Source organism: Pteropus alecto, unplaced genomic scaffold (assembly GCF_000325575.1).
Source record: "Pteropus alecto unplaced genomic scaffold, ASM32557v1 scaffold213, whole genome shotgun sequence".
NCBI lineage: Eukaryota > Metazoa > Chordata > Mammalia > Chiroptera > Pteropodidae > Pteropus > Pteropus alecto.
The window spans coordinates 1,674,306-1,685,493 of NW_006434829.1; the positions used below are offsets into that span (position 1 = coordinate 1,674,306).

Genomic DNA, 11,188 nt, shown 5'->3' on the forward strand with positions numbered 1-11,188 from the left:
CACGCTCTGTGTTTTACTGCTTCATCTCTTCCCATCCGCCTCCGTGCGATGCCGTTGACCTTTCTGCTCACCTCACGCTGGAAGATCTGAGGGAGGCGCAGGGAGGGGCGTGGGAACCGATTTAAGCCGCGTTTGCAGCCGACTCCCGGGCGAGGGTGAGACACCCCCGGGCCCCGTCCCTGAACGACTTTCTGGAGGCTGGCGGACTCCTCAGCCTCTGCATCTTGGCAGCAACTTCCGGAAGGCGAGGACACCGCAGGAGAGCCGACCTCGTGTCGATTTCGGGGGGCGAGCCTGCGGAGAAGCGCACTCCCCGGCCAGCATCGGCCCATTAGAGCGAGAATGCCCGTGTCCGACGGTGTGGCTTCCACGGCCACCACCTCGCCGTCCAGGAGGGTGCTGCAGACACGACGGAGCATTTGCCGTCCTCCTGGGAGGAAGTCAGGCTCTAAAACACCTCCGGAGCAGACGAGCGCCACGTGAAACGCAGCCCCACGTGACGGTCTGGAGGGGACCTTTCGACACGCGTGTATCTTAGATGAGAGGCCACCCAGCGCCCGCCAACACGCGGCTGTAAAACATACGGAGACGCAGACAGTTCCGGTTCCCGTCCAGGCCCCGAGGCCCTCGGCGTAAGAGCTCGTCACAGCGCGTGGGTCCAAAGTCAGAGTCGTCTCCTAATGAGAAACCAAGGATTTAAACACATTCTGAAACCCGCACTGTGTTTTCACATAGCGGCTTCTCATACGGGACTTACCCATTTCCCCCGCGTTCTTTAACTCAGAAGTTATCAACCGAAAGCATTATTTTCTTGACAGATGTGAAGGAAGCTGGACATTTCAGTGGATGCCGAATACGAGTTAAAGAAAAACTCACTTTAGGTAACAATCCCACAAGCTCTTTATTCTATTAACCTTTGAGTGACAGGTGGGAAATACAGGGTTAGGACTGTACAATATGGGTCAGTTCGTCAAAGGCAGGCTCACTAAGCCCATCCCAGCCCTGGGGAAGGTGTCACCGTGCCTGGCTAAGGACCGGGATGGTGTCCGCATCCTTTGCACCCACGGGCTGACAGTGAGGATGGATGTTGGACAAGACCAGGTTCCGGCAGGAAAGCGAGAGCTCACAGAGGTTGCCTGGAAAACCCTCGGCAGGAGCCTGCAGGGCACACGTGCGACAACCAGAATGTCCTGTAACGAAGGGCTTAGAAATCAAAGCAGCAGTGTGAAGGGAGAGCTACGTGCCAGCCACCCCTAGGAAGACACACCTGTGCGCGGAGGGCAGCCCGTCGCTCCCCTTTGTCGGACCGTCACCGGCGGCACCTGGTCCTGGACGAGCCAGAACCCTTGGTCCAGCTGCAGCTCGTCATTGGAAGCTAACGTGTTTGGTGACATCGAAAGTTGAAGACTGAGCTTCAGCCGATACTTACGCTTTGAAATGCATGTTTCTAAGCTGTAAACTCCTCATTGAAAGGGACGTAAAGCGACCTTGACCTCGGCTCCAGTCTAACGGCTGCGCATCGCCTTTGCCTGAGGAGCGGGCTGTCTTCTCCGACCCGGAAGCGTTTTTCTTCCGTTTGTTCACTCACCTGATGCTGGATCCCTCCTGTCTGTCTGTCTCCCCGTTTGGGGCGTGTTCACGGAGCTCGGTGTTCATCCCCAAGGTCGTGGGCAGGGGCCGTGTCCCAGTGGCTGTGATGGCAGGCGTCAGAGAATAGTGTGGACAAATCGGGGAAGACGGGGAAAGTCGCTATTGAAACGTTTTTAATGATAACAACACGAGAAGCGTCAACAGTCACAGAGTCACAGGAGGAAGGGACTTCTGCATCCTTTGCGTAAAGAGCCGGCTGTGCCATAAAACAACAGAATGACTGCTCTGCGGGAGGGTTTTCCAAAACTACTACCTCGGGGACATGGCACCTACGGTTCAAAGCGACTTCTCACGAACCTTATTTTCCGCAAACCCGTCTGCAGCAAACTGCGGGGAGGGCCTCCTCTGGCAGTCACGGGAGGAAGGGACTTCTGCATCCTTTGCGTAAAGAGCCGGCTGTGCCATAAAACAACAGAATGACTGCTCTGCGGGAGGGTTTTCCAAAACTACTACCTCGGGGACATGGCACCTACGGTTCAAAGCGACTTCTCACGAACCTTATTTTCCGCAAACCCGTCTGCAGCAAACTGCGGGGAGGGCCTCCTCTGAGCGGCTGTGTGTGTTCTGTGCAGATCCGCTTTCCTGGAAGTTTCTAAACGGAGACGGAGGCTATTAGTTCTTGTGAATTCGTAGTTATGAGCGAGTGTAATAAGGCGGCATAGGGAAAAGCACTAGCGTGATCAAGGAAAGGACTTGTCTAAGCTCGTTACCGGAGCCCGGAGAGTTCTGTGCGTAAATCTTGCATTTCCGTTTGAAAGTGCGTTTGACTAGCCAGCTAATTATTTTACCTAACGTAAGAGCGTTGGATGTTACACGCCTCCTACGGTACGTAGCATCCTCGTCTTTAAAAAAGCGGAAAAAGGTTGAACGCGTTTCTGAGATACGAGACAGGTGGCACATTGAACCTTCCACATATGAATTCAGGTATCGTGATGAGATGCAGCACCCGTATCTTTCTAGAAAAATCCATCCTCGATTGAAAGAACTTCCCTTTGTGGTAATGAAGTTGGAGACTAATATAGACAGACAGTTCAGCACCAGAGGCAGGACTCGGCTCCGCCGGCCCAGGTGATGGTCGTTGTCCTCGCCGACTCGCTGCTCAGGCTCCTCGCGAAATCTCTTCTCTGTGCTTTGCGTAGCATCACAGGGGGCCACGTGGCCGTATTTCAGATGGGACCAACGCCCGCCTCCGTGCGGGGGTGCCCGACCCGAGACACGTCCGTGTGCCGGAGAGAGCAGAGGGTCCATGTCGACCCCCACGTGGCGCGTGGCGATGTCCTGGGCACGTTCGTCTGCAACGCGGAAGCTGTGGGAGCGGGGCCACCGTGGGCCGAGGTGGCAGGGGCCTCCCGAATAACAGAATAACCGCGGGTGACGGAGGGAAGCCCGTGTTTCTGTCGCCTCTCCCCGTAGGACCTTCGCAGGTCTCTACCTTGGTGTCCCCTTTTCTGACCTGTGGAGCGATGCCCTGCTGGCCCCATCCGCTTAACAGAGTTCTTGGCGTTTTGATAGAAAGATCAGTGCTGATGAGTTTGAAACAGCCTATGAACTTTTCACGTTTTGATGGAATTTCCTCTTCGGCAGCCCCACTAGTGAATTGCCGAGCGTCTTATTGATGACAGTGCGGGTAGCAACACACGCCCTCTCAAGGAGACCTGGGCCGTTCGGTGCACACGGACGTAATAGGTATAATCCAGGTGTGGGTCTGGATGGTAGATAGTACACCTATAGGTGACATCGAGAGACGGATGACAGACAGACAGACAGAGACTTTTAATGTTCACTGTGATGTGCCCTTTCGTCACCCATTCAAGTCACCTCTGACACCCTCTCTGCCACATCCTGTGCGCAGCCCCATAGCGAGTCCCTTCGATTTTAGCTCATATTTTTCAAATCGCCCGTTTCTTCCGATATCTGCCCTCATTTCTCGTCCGTGTCGGTGCAGATGCTTCATCTCCCGAGGCCTCCGACTCCGTTCCTTGCCCTGCACCCGGGGGTCTCTTAGAAAGTCAGCTTGGATGATATCACCTCCTCTGCTCAAAGCCAGACAACGACTTCCCATTCCTGTGACCCAGACGGCCACCTCTGAGCGCGGCCCAGGAACCCCCTGTGTGTGGTCCGGCCCCACCTACCTGGCCGGCCCCTCCAGGGTCTTCTAGGCGTCCCTGACCACAGGACGGCTGGGAAGCGTGGTCTGCCGGCCCAGGAAGGAGCTGGCCAGTCCGCAGCACCGTCGCCAGCACAGTGTCCCCTGCAGGCGTGTCGTGCTCAGGTTTAACTGTCCCCCAGCTCTGTCGACTGTTGTTCTCAGACGGAGCCAGTCATCTCAGCCGCTGCTGGCTCCAGGTCACTGAGCGTCCACGGTCCCCGCACCCCCGCCACAGACGCCCCCTCCACCGCCCTCCGCTGGGACCCTGACGAGGCCCACCCTCGAGACCTACTTCTCGCCACATGTGTGTCCCCTCCTGTCCCGTTGCTCAGAGCCCAGGGCACTTCTGCTGGCAGTCACTCGCAGGTGTGAAGCCAGAATTCAGCCTCCCACTGGGCCAGGCCTCATCTAAATTTTCAGTCTATAGAACTGGTTTTGTTTGTTTGTTTGTTTGCTTGTTTGTTTGTTGGTCTGTTTCTTCTTCTCAAAACTTTTAGAAATTTGGCTTCCTTCTGTGACCCTGCTCTGTGACAAATGACTTCCCCACACTGGCCGCTTCCAACTCAGGTGTCTTATGGGAACCTCCCCAGTGTAGAGAGTGACTCTGTTCTACCTTTTATGGGTGACTTTCTTGCGGTTTTTCGAGACCCCACTTCGTTTCCTTTTTCCCCCAGGATCCCTCGATTATCTGGCCTGACCGCCCGTTGACCTTTCGTGACTTTGACGTGAATGCCCGGTGCCCTCTCTCTAGAGAGAGCTTTATCGCGAGCATCTTACCCTTTCTGTCGGCCAGACTCCTTGCCCTCCTAATGGCAGCTGGCCCTCAGTGACCACCAGCAGCGACAAAGGAGGTCTAGGCTCACGGACCCGCCGTCGGTCCGGCTGTCTTTCAGACGGTCAGGCTGTGTGCTTGTGAGACCGGACCGTGGGCCAGGTCACCGTCACGGAGACCCGTTAAGCCAGGAGCTCCCCAGTCCCAGGCCTACTTATCCCCAAGGGCTGCGCCCCATCCAGGGCGTGTCACTGTGCCCCATCCAGGGCATGTCACAGCGAGAGGGCCGGAAGGACGTTAAAGGGGCAGGCCCAAGAGGAATACGGAAGATGAGCCTCGGAAGAAAAGCCACTGAGACCATTTGGTGCCTGAGCAGTGGGAAAGCAATGGCCGCGCCGGTAATTAGATGGGTAATGGGACCGGTTTTTCCCCTGCATTTAACAACAAATGTCACCGACAACCGTTAAGAGGACATTAACACTCAGCGAAGGCTGGGAACGACCGGGCGGTGTGTCGGGACCGAGCAGGTCCCTGATTAAAGACGGCGTCCGCGGTGCCTCCCGCGTCAACAGCCACGCGCCTGATCGAGCGCCTTTCCAGGTGTTTGCTCAGGAGTCACACTCAGGATGTGAAGAGAGGCGGGTGGAGGCCCCCTAAGTGTGTGGGGGGCCCACAGCCGCCCGAGCAGCCCGATCCCGAAGGTGGGTTTCTCGCCGCCCTGGGGACTCACAGAGGCGGCTTCCTCTTGCTCGCAGAGTCCGGCTAAAGCTACGCTACCAGCTTCCCGCCCACATCTGCTCACCCCTCATCTGGCGCCTGCACTAGTACCACGTGGACCCATCTCCTAAAGTCAGACTTCAGCCGAAGTTAGCGCTCTGCCTGCTCCAGGCGGTTAGAGACCTCTTGCCTAGGCCAATTTTTCTCCGTCTTCAAACACTCTCTCCTGATGTGCAGCTGAGTTTTGCTGAGGCAGAATGGCTGAGGGAGGGCGGCCCCTTCTTGTTCCAAACTCTGGCTAATAAATCCGCCGAACGCCTAAGGGGGGTGTCACTCGGTGCGCCGTAGCCTTCGTCTGAGAACTAAGAGGCCACCTGCTCTTTCCGAAGGTCCTTATGTTCTGCCGCTGACTCAGCTCGTGGCTTCTAAACAAGGCTCGGGGCGTGGAGCGTCTCCCAGGGAGCGGCAGCCGGCCAGCTCGCCCCGCTGGTGCTTCGACGTGTTGGCGAAAGTGGCCTCTGTGGCAGAGAGATGGACGGAGATTAATTAACGATTGTCCTGTCGTGGATGTTTCACGAATTATTTACGTAATGTTCCACACATTCAAATTACAGGCATTTCTCTTAAAGAATCTTTTGTAGAGCTTTCCTCGTTCATACACGTGTTATTGTATACGTAAATATATAAATATCACGTACATAAATGTGTTTATAAATATACCGTCAACACACGTACACTTGACCCTTAAGCCATGCAGGACTGAGCTGCACGGGCCACTCGCGTGCAGATGTTTTCAGTAAATACGTACAGTGCTGTGAACATGTTTCCTTTTCCTTATGAATATCTTATTATTTTTTTTCCTCCAGCTTCCTTCCCTGCGAGAACACGAGACAGAAAACAGCACAAAGTATGTGTTAACTGTTTAAGTTACTGGCAAAGCTTCTGGTGAACAGTAGGCTGTTCGTAGCTAAGTTTTAGGGGGTCCAAGTTATATGCAGATTCTCGACAATGCACGGATTTGCACCCCTCACCCCATGTCGTTCAAGGTCAGCTGTGTATTTTTGCCTTGAATATACCAGATAAAGTGCGAGGTTTGGCAGACACAGCAGACATAGGCGCCACTCCCCATTAGTCACAGAGAAGACGGAGGAAACAGATAGTAAACAGGTAAATAAGCAGCTGGGTCAGTGAGAGTTGCAGGTATGAATCAGCACGCTAGAAGGATACTGGACAGAATACCGTTCTCGGGAATAAAGGATGGGAGGGTGGCCCTAGGTCTGGGCGATCAGAGCAGGTCGGCCTTACGTGGAGGCATGAAAACAGACGCTTACATGATAAAGAGGTGTCACCCGTGCGAATGCAGGGGACGTGGACATGGCAGCAGGAGGGGACTCTGCAGTTCAGCTCTGTGGAGAGGGACCTCAGAGCAGGCAGGGTGGCCGGAGCAACGTCTCAGGATGCGTGCGCAGGGGGCGTCTGTCTGGACATATTCCTAGGGCCCGGTTACGATGCAGGAGTGTCCGCCAGGGCACACACACGGACGCCGCCGAGCGGAGACTGTGTCGGAGGAGCGTGGGGGCGAAGCTGTGAGACCGCCTGCGGGACTCGGGCGCAGTCGAGCTGAGAAACCGTGGCAGAGAGGCACAGAGAGGCGGGCGCCATCCAGATGCCAAGTCGCAACCACGAGGGAGCCACGGGGGCCGCTGGTGACGCCGAGCCTGACTCCCGACCAGCGGAAGTGGGGGTGCTGGCTGTGGGCTGAGCAGTGGAGAAGCGGGCGAGGCGTCTCAAGGGGAGACCCAGGCTCACGTCGGGGTCCGTCACTCCCGAGGCTCCTGGGAAATAGGAAGCGGGCTTAGGTCGTGGACATCCCAGAAGTCGCACGTTCATTGCCCGCCCCCCGCGAAGCCTGTAGGCTCGGCTAAGGCACAGCGTTGGCGCTTCGGCTGCCGTCTGCCCCCGGGCGTGTGACACGGGGGCAGAGACGACAGGGGCGAGGCACGTGCTGAGTGCCCACCCTACCGGGTGCACAGTAGGCGGCTTAAAGTTGCTGTCATTTATACAAATCATATCCTTTCCGGGGTGTTTTTAAGTTTCTCCCTAATTGTCCCCGAATCTTTCTGAAATCTTTCTGCGTCAACATACAGCACCACGTTCAGCCCGTAGCACTACATTTCAAGCACGTTTAAATGGTGCCTCTAAGAACGTCTCGCACTGCATTTGGAGATGCTAAATCTGCTAAGGAGAGAATGAGAACCAGGCGGGCTTTGCTCGTTGTCCCGTGTTGCTTCTTTATTTTCAAATCTTAAAACACTCAGAAGAAGCAACTTGGGCGAAAGGCCCGTCGAAGCCCCGAAAATCACGTTTCCAGATTTACTGGTCGATCTTTTGCCGATTCTTAGAGGGGCTGGCGCTCTGACCCTGTCCTTGGCCAGCGACAGGCCCATGGCCGGCGTGCGGCCCGCCTTCAGCAGCGGGGTGGGGACAGCGCCTTCAGCACCGGGGCGGGGACAGCGCCTTCAGCACCGGGGCGGGGACAGCACCTTCAGCACCGGGGCGGGGACAGCGCCTTCAGCAGTGGGATGGGGACGCTGTGGCGGCCTGTGCTCACGCGCAGTCGCTGAGCCTTGGGTTTCTCGCGTTTCTCCTCGTTGTCCTCTGCTCTGCAGTGTCCTCCAGTCGGCGTGTCCGAACGGGCGACCACGGAACCGGCGCTCTGCGTATTCTGATTTTGCATTTAATGAAAGATGCTCGGCCAAGAACACACAGGGCCGGGTGAACCGGAGCGCGCGGGCTTCTCTGCAGGGGGGCCGCTTGGAACCGTACGTGCCCATCACTGTCTGCACGAGGGACATCAGGACACCACGTCCCACGTGTCTCCTCGCCGCCAAATCCTGTCTGCGGGTGGAATTCCTCCGGAGTCCTCTGTGTCACGCACCCGGGGAGGTCTTACCGGGTCCGTGACTTATGTCCCCGACTCCCGTCTTGGAAAGAGATGACATGTAAGTGAACAAATCCACGGCGGGAAGTCGGGCGAGTCACAGAAGGCCGCCACGCCGGCCCTGGGCGGGGGACTCTCCTCCCCCGGGCGAGCCGGAGGAGCGGGCGGTCTCGTCGTCCTCGCGTTATCTGCAGACGAGGTGACAGTAGTAGACGCTCTCGGCAATGCACGGATGTGGGAACAGCGATGGCTGCAGCTCCGAGATGCGCGTTTCGGCTCCCGGTGACCGACGTGTTAGGCGAACCCCAGCCTCGTCTATCCGGAGGTTGTAACGAGCGGCGTCACTTTGCTGCCGGGCGACCCCGAGGCAGCGTTGTCGAGAAACAGAAATGGCTGCGCGGGAGCCCTCCGACGGGCCGCACCCGCTCCCGGCAGCTGGCCCGTGGGCGAGCGGCCGGGCTGCGGGATTTGAAGTGGCGTTTGCAGGAGGCTGTGTTTTCCGGAGGCACCACAGGGCATTACGAGTGTCACTTAACAGCTCCGCTTCTGAGTTCTTTCTCGCCTCTCTCTGCTCGTCTCTACGACTGGATCCAAATCAATATTTATTTGTGCTAATAATAGCAAAGCCAGATGGGTTGTCCACTGTGTACCAGGCAGCACCCCCACAGGGCTTTGCGGGAACGTCTCCACTTAATTTTCATGAGCCTGGGAGCTGGGTACTGTCGTCACCCCCATTTTAATGATGGCGGAATCGGGGTGAAGAAGCTCGTCCAAAATTCTTGCACGGCCTTGAGTCAACTTCACAAGGTGTCACTTGAGCTGTCCGTCTGTCATCGGGTCACATGCACACCCAGTTCCTTCACCTCGACTTTGTACCGCACATGATGTGACATGATGTCCCACCCTCCGAGGGTTCCACGAGACCTTCTGCTGAGCCCCGGGGAGGGGGGCAGAGTCACTCGCCCTCCGTGAAACTCTGCCAAGCCTCCGCCTCCCAGGCAGGTCTCAGCTGTGGGTGGGCGTGCGCTGGATTTGTTGAGTGGTGGCTCATGCCTGGAGTGACATTCTCTAGGCGTGGGTCGTCACTGCGAAGCAGCTGTCTGGACCACACGTGAGTGTCTTGTCCGTGCGTCCTCGTTTGGCCGTTTTTCAGCTCAGCACGTGTTTGGGGGGCTGGGGTACGAGCCAGGGCTTTGCTGGCTGCTGGGCCAATGAGGTCTCTGCTCTCGGTTAAACCCCATCTGTGGGTGGTGCCGGCACCACAAAAACAATGAAAACTCAGGGCCGTTTAGTTAGTGGGGCTGGGGACAGTGGCGCTTCTGCAGGTACAGCCGCAGGCTCAGATCTCACTCGGCCCACGAGGCCTGGGTGACAAGACGGGGTGCCACGGGAGGTCTGGGGTCCGGGCACACCTGGCACGGAGCAGCGAGTTAGGAGACCAGGTGTGTTGGGGACACGAGGCAGGTGTGGTCGGACGGCTGGCAGGGCCGGGGAGCACGGGGACCCCGCGGGCCGTCACTGTGAGTGCAGAGCTGTGAGGTCGGGGTGCACGTGTTGATGGCCACCCAGCTGTGCGTGGACAGGGGTGGGGGCCGCATCGGGCCCTGGGGGCCCAGGCCATGGTGACAGGGGCGAGGACGGAGCCGCTGGCATCAGGATGCAAACACGCGTGCTCGTGACGGCGTCCGTGTGGGGCGTCAAGGGCAGGAGCTCGTGGGTGGGGTTGGGGACACGGGGTTTTACCCCTCGGTCCCTCCTCCGCCAAGGCAGGGGCAGAAGTGAGGGGACCGCAGTCTCCCTAGGAAGGAGCAGCCTGCGGCGGCCGACGCGGGGTCCCAGCTCCCTCGCCTCACGTCAGGCCCCTGCCCCGGCTTCCTGGGCGGGGGGTTCGCCTCCTTCCCCTGCGCCGTGGAGCTTGGTCACGTGACTTGCTTTGGCCCGGGATGTGGGCGGATGTGAGTGGAGCAGATGCTGGAAACGGGCTCCCACGGTTGGGTTCGCTCCCTTGCGCCTCTGCCCTGCGACAGAGACAGGCCCATCTGTGGTCCTGGAAGAGCAGGGGGCGTGAGGAGCAGAGCTGGGCCCAGCCCGGACACTGCGGACCCTGAGCCCGGCTCGCCCGTCCGCGACGGCGAGCACGCGGTCTGTGCCCTGGCTCCCGGACGCAGCCTGCCCCAGCCCCGGGGGAGGCGCCGGGCGGGCAGGTGGGTGTTGGGAAGCCCCGTTCCGATTTCCTTAAGCAAGTCTTCGGGACCCGGAACCCTGCCAGGATTCACCGCACCCCCAGCCTGTGCCCTCCACACAGACGCCGTAGCTGCAAGAAAGAGAAAGAGCGGACGTGCCCCCCCCGAAACACGGCGGTCCCTCCCGGCGACATCGTCGCCTGAGACGACAGGATGGGGCGCTTCGGAGGCAGCCCAGGCACCGGACAGGTGAGGATGGATGGATCCTTTGCCTGCCACTTACTGGCCCTTGGTGCTGGCTGTTTTACGTAGTCTCTGTAAATCTCTGCTTCCTCATTTGTAAAACGGCCAAGACACCCGCCCTGCAGGCTTGGGGACAGGGAAGGTTGAGAAAGGGGTCACAGCAGCGAAATGCCGGTGACCGCCACGTGTCCGAACGGTGAGGGACCTGATTCGGCTGGAAGCCACCTATAAGGACGCGCCCTGCCGACCCCGTGAGTTTAGAGGACGCGCCCTGCCGACCCCGTGATTTTAGGGTGCCGCCCTCAGAAGAGACGGAATGAATGCGCCTTGTTCCGGGCCACTGGGTTTGGGGTCACGTGTTTCAGCAGCAGGAGGAAGCTAATACACACACCTGGACGGGTCACCGGGCGCTGACGTCAGGCAGGTGCCCGGCGACTCTCGGGAGCCCAGTCCCCTACCCCGGCCCCGGCCACGAAACAGACGTCAGGTGGCTTTTTACCGTAACGGGTCAGGGACATTTCCCCTGTCACGAC

General features: G+C 58.3%; 1 protein-coding gene across 1 annotated transcript in view; it reads left to right on the forward strand.

The window, feature by feature from the left end:
• Positions 1-11,188, forward strand: part of LOC102893976 (transmembrane protein 132D) — a 94,753-nt gene that overhangs the window by 15,837 nt on the left and 67,728 nt on the right. The window lies entirely within an intron of this gene.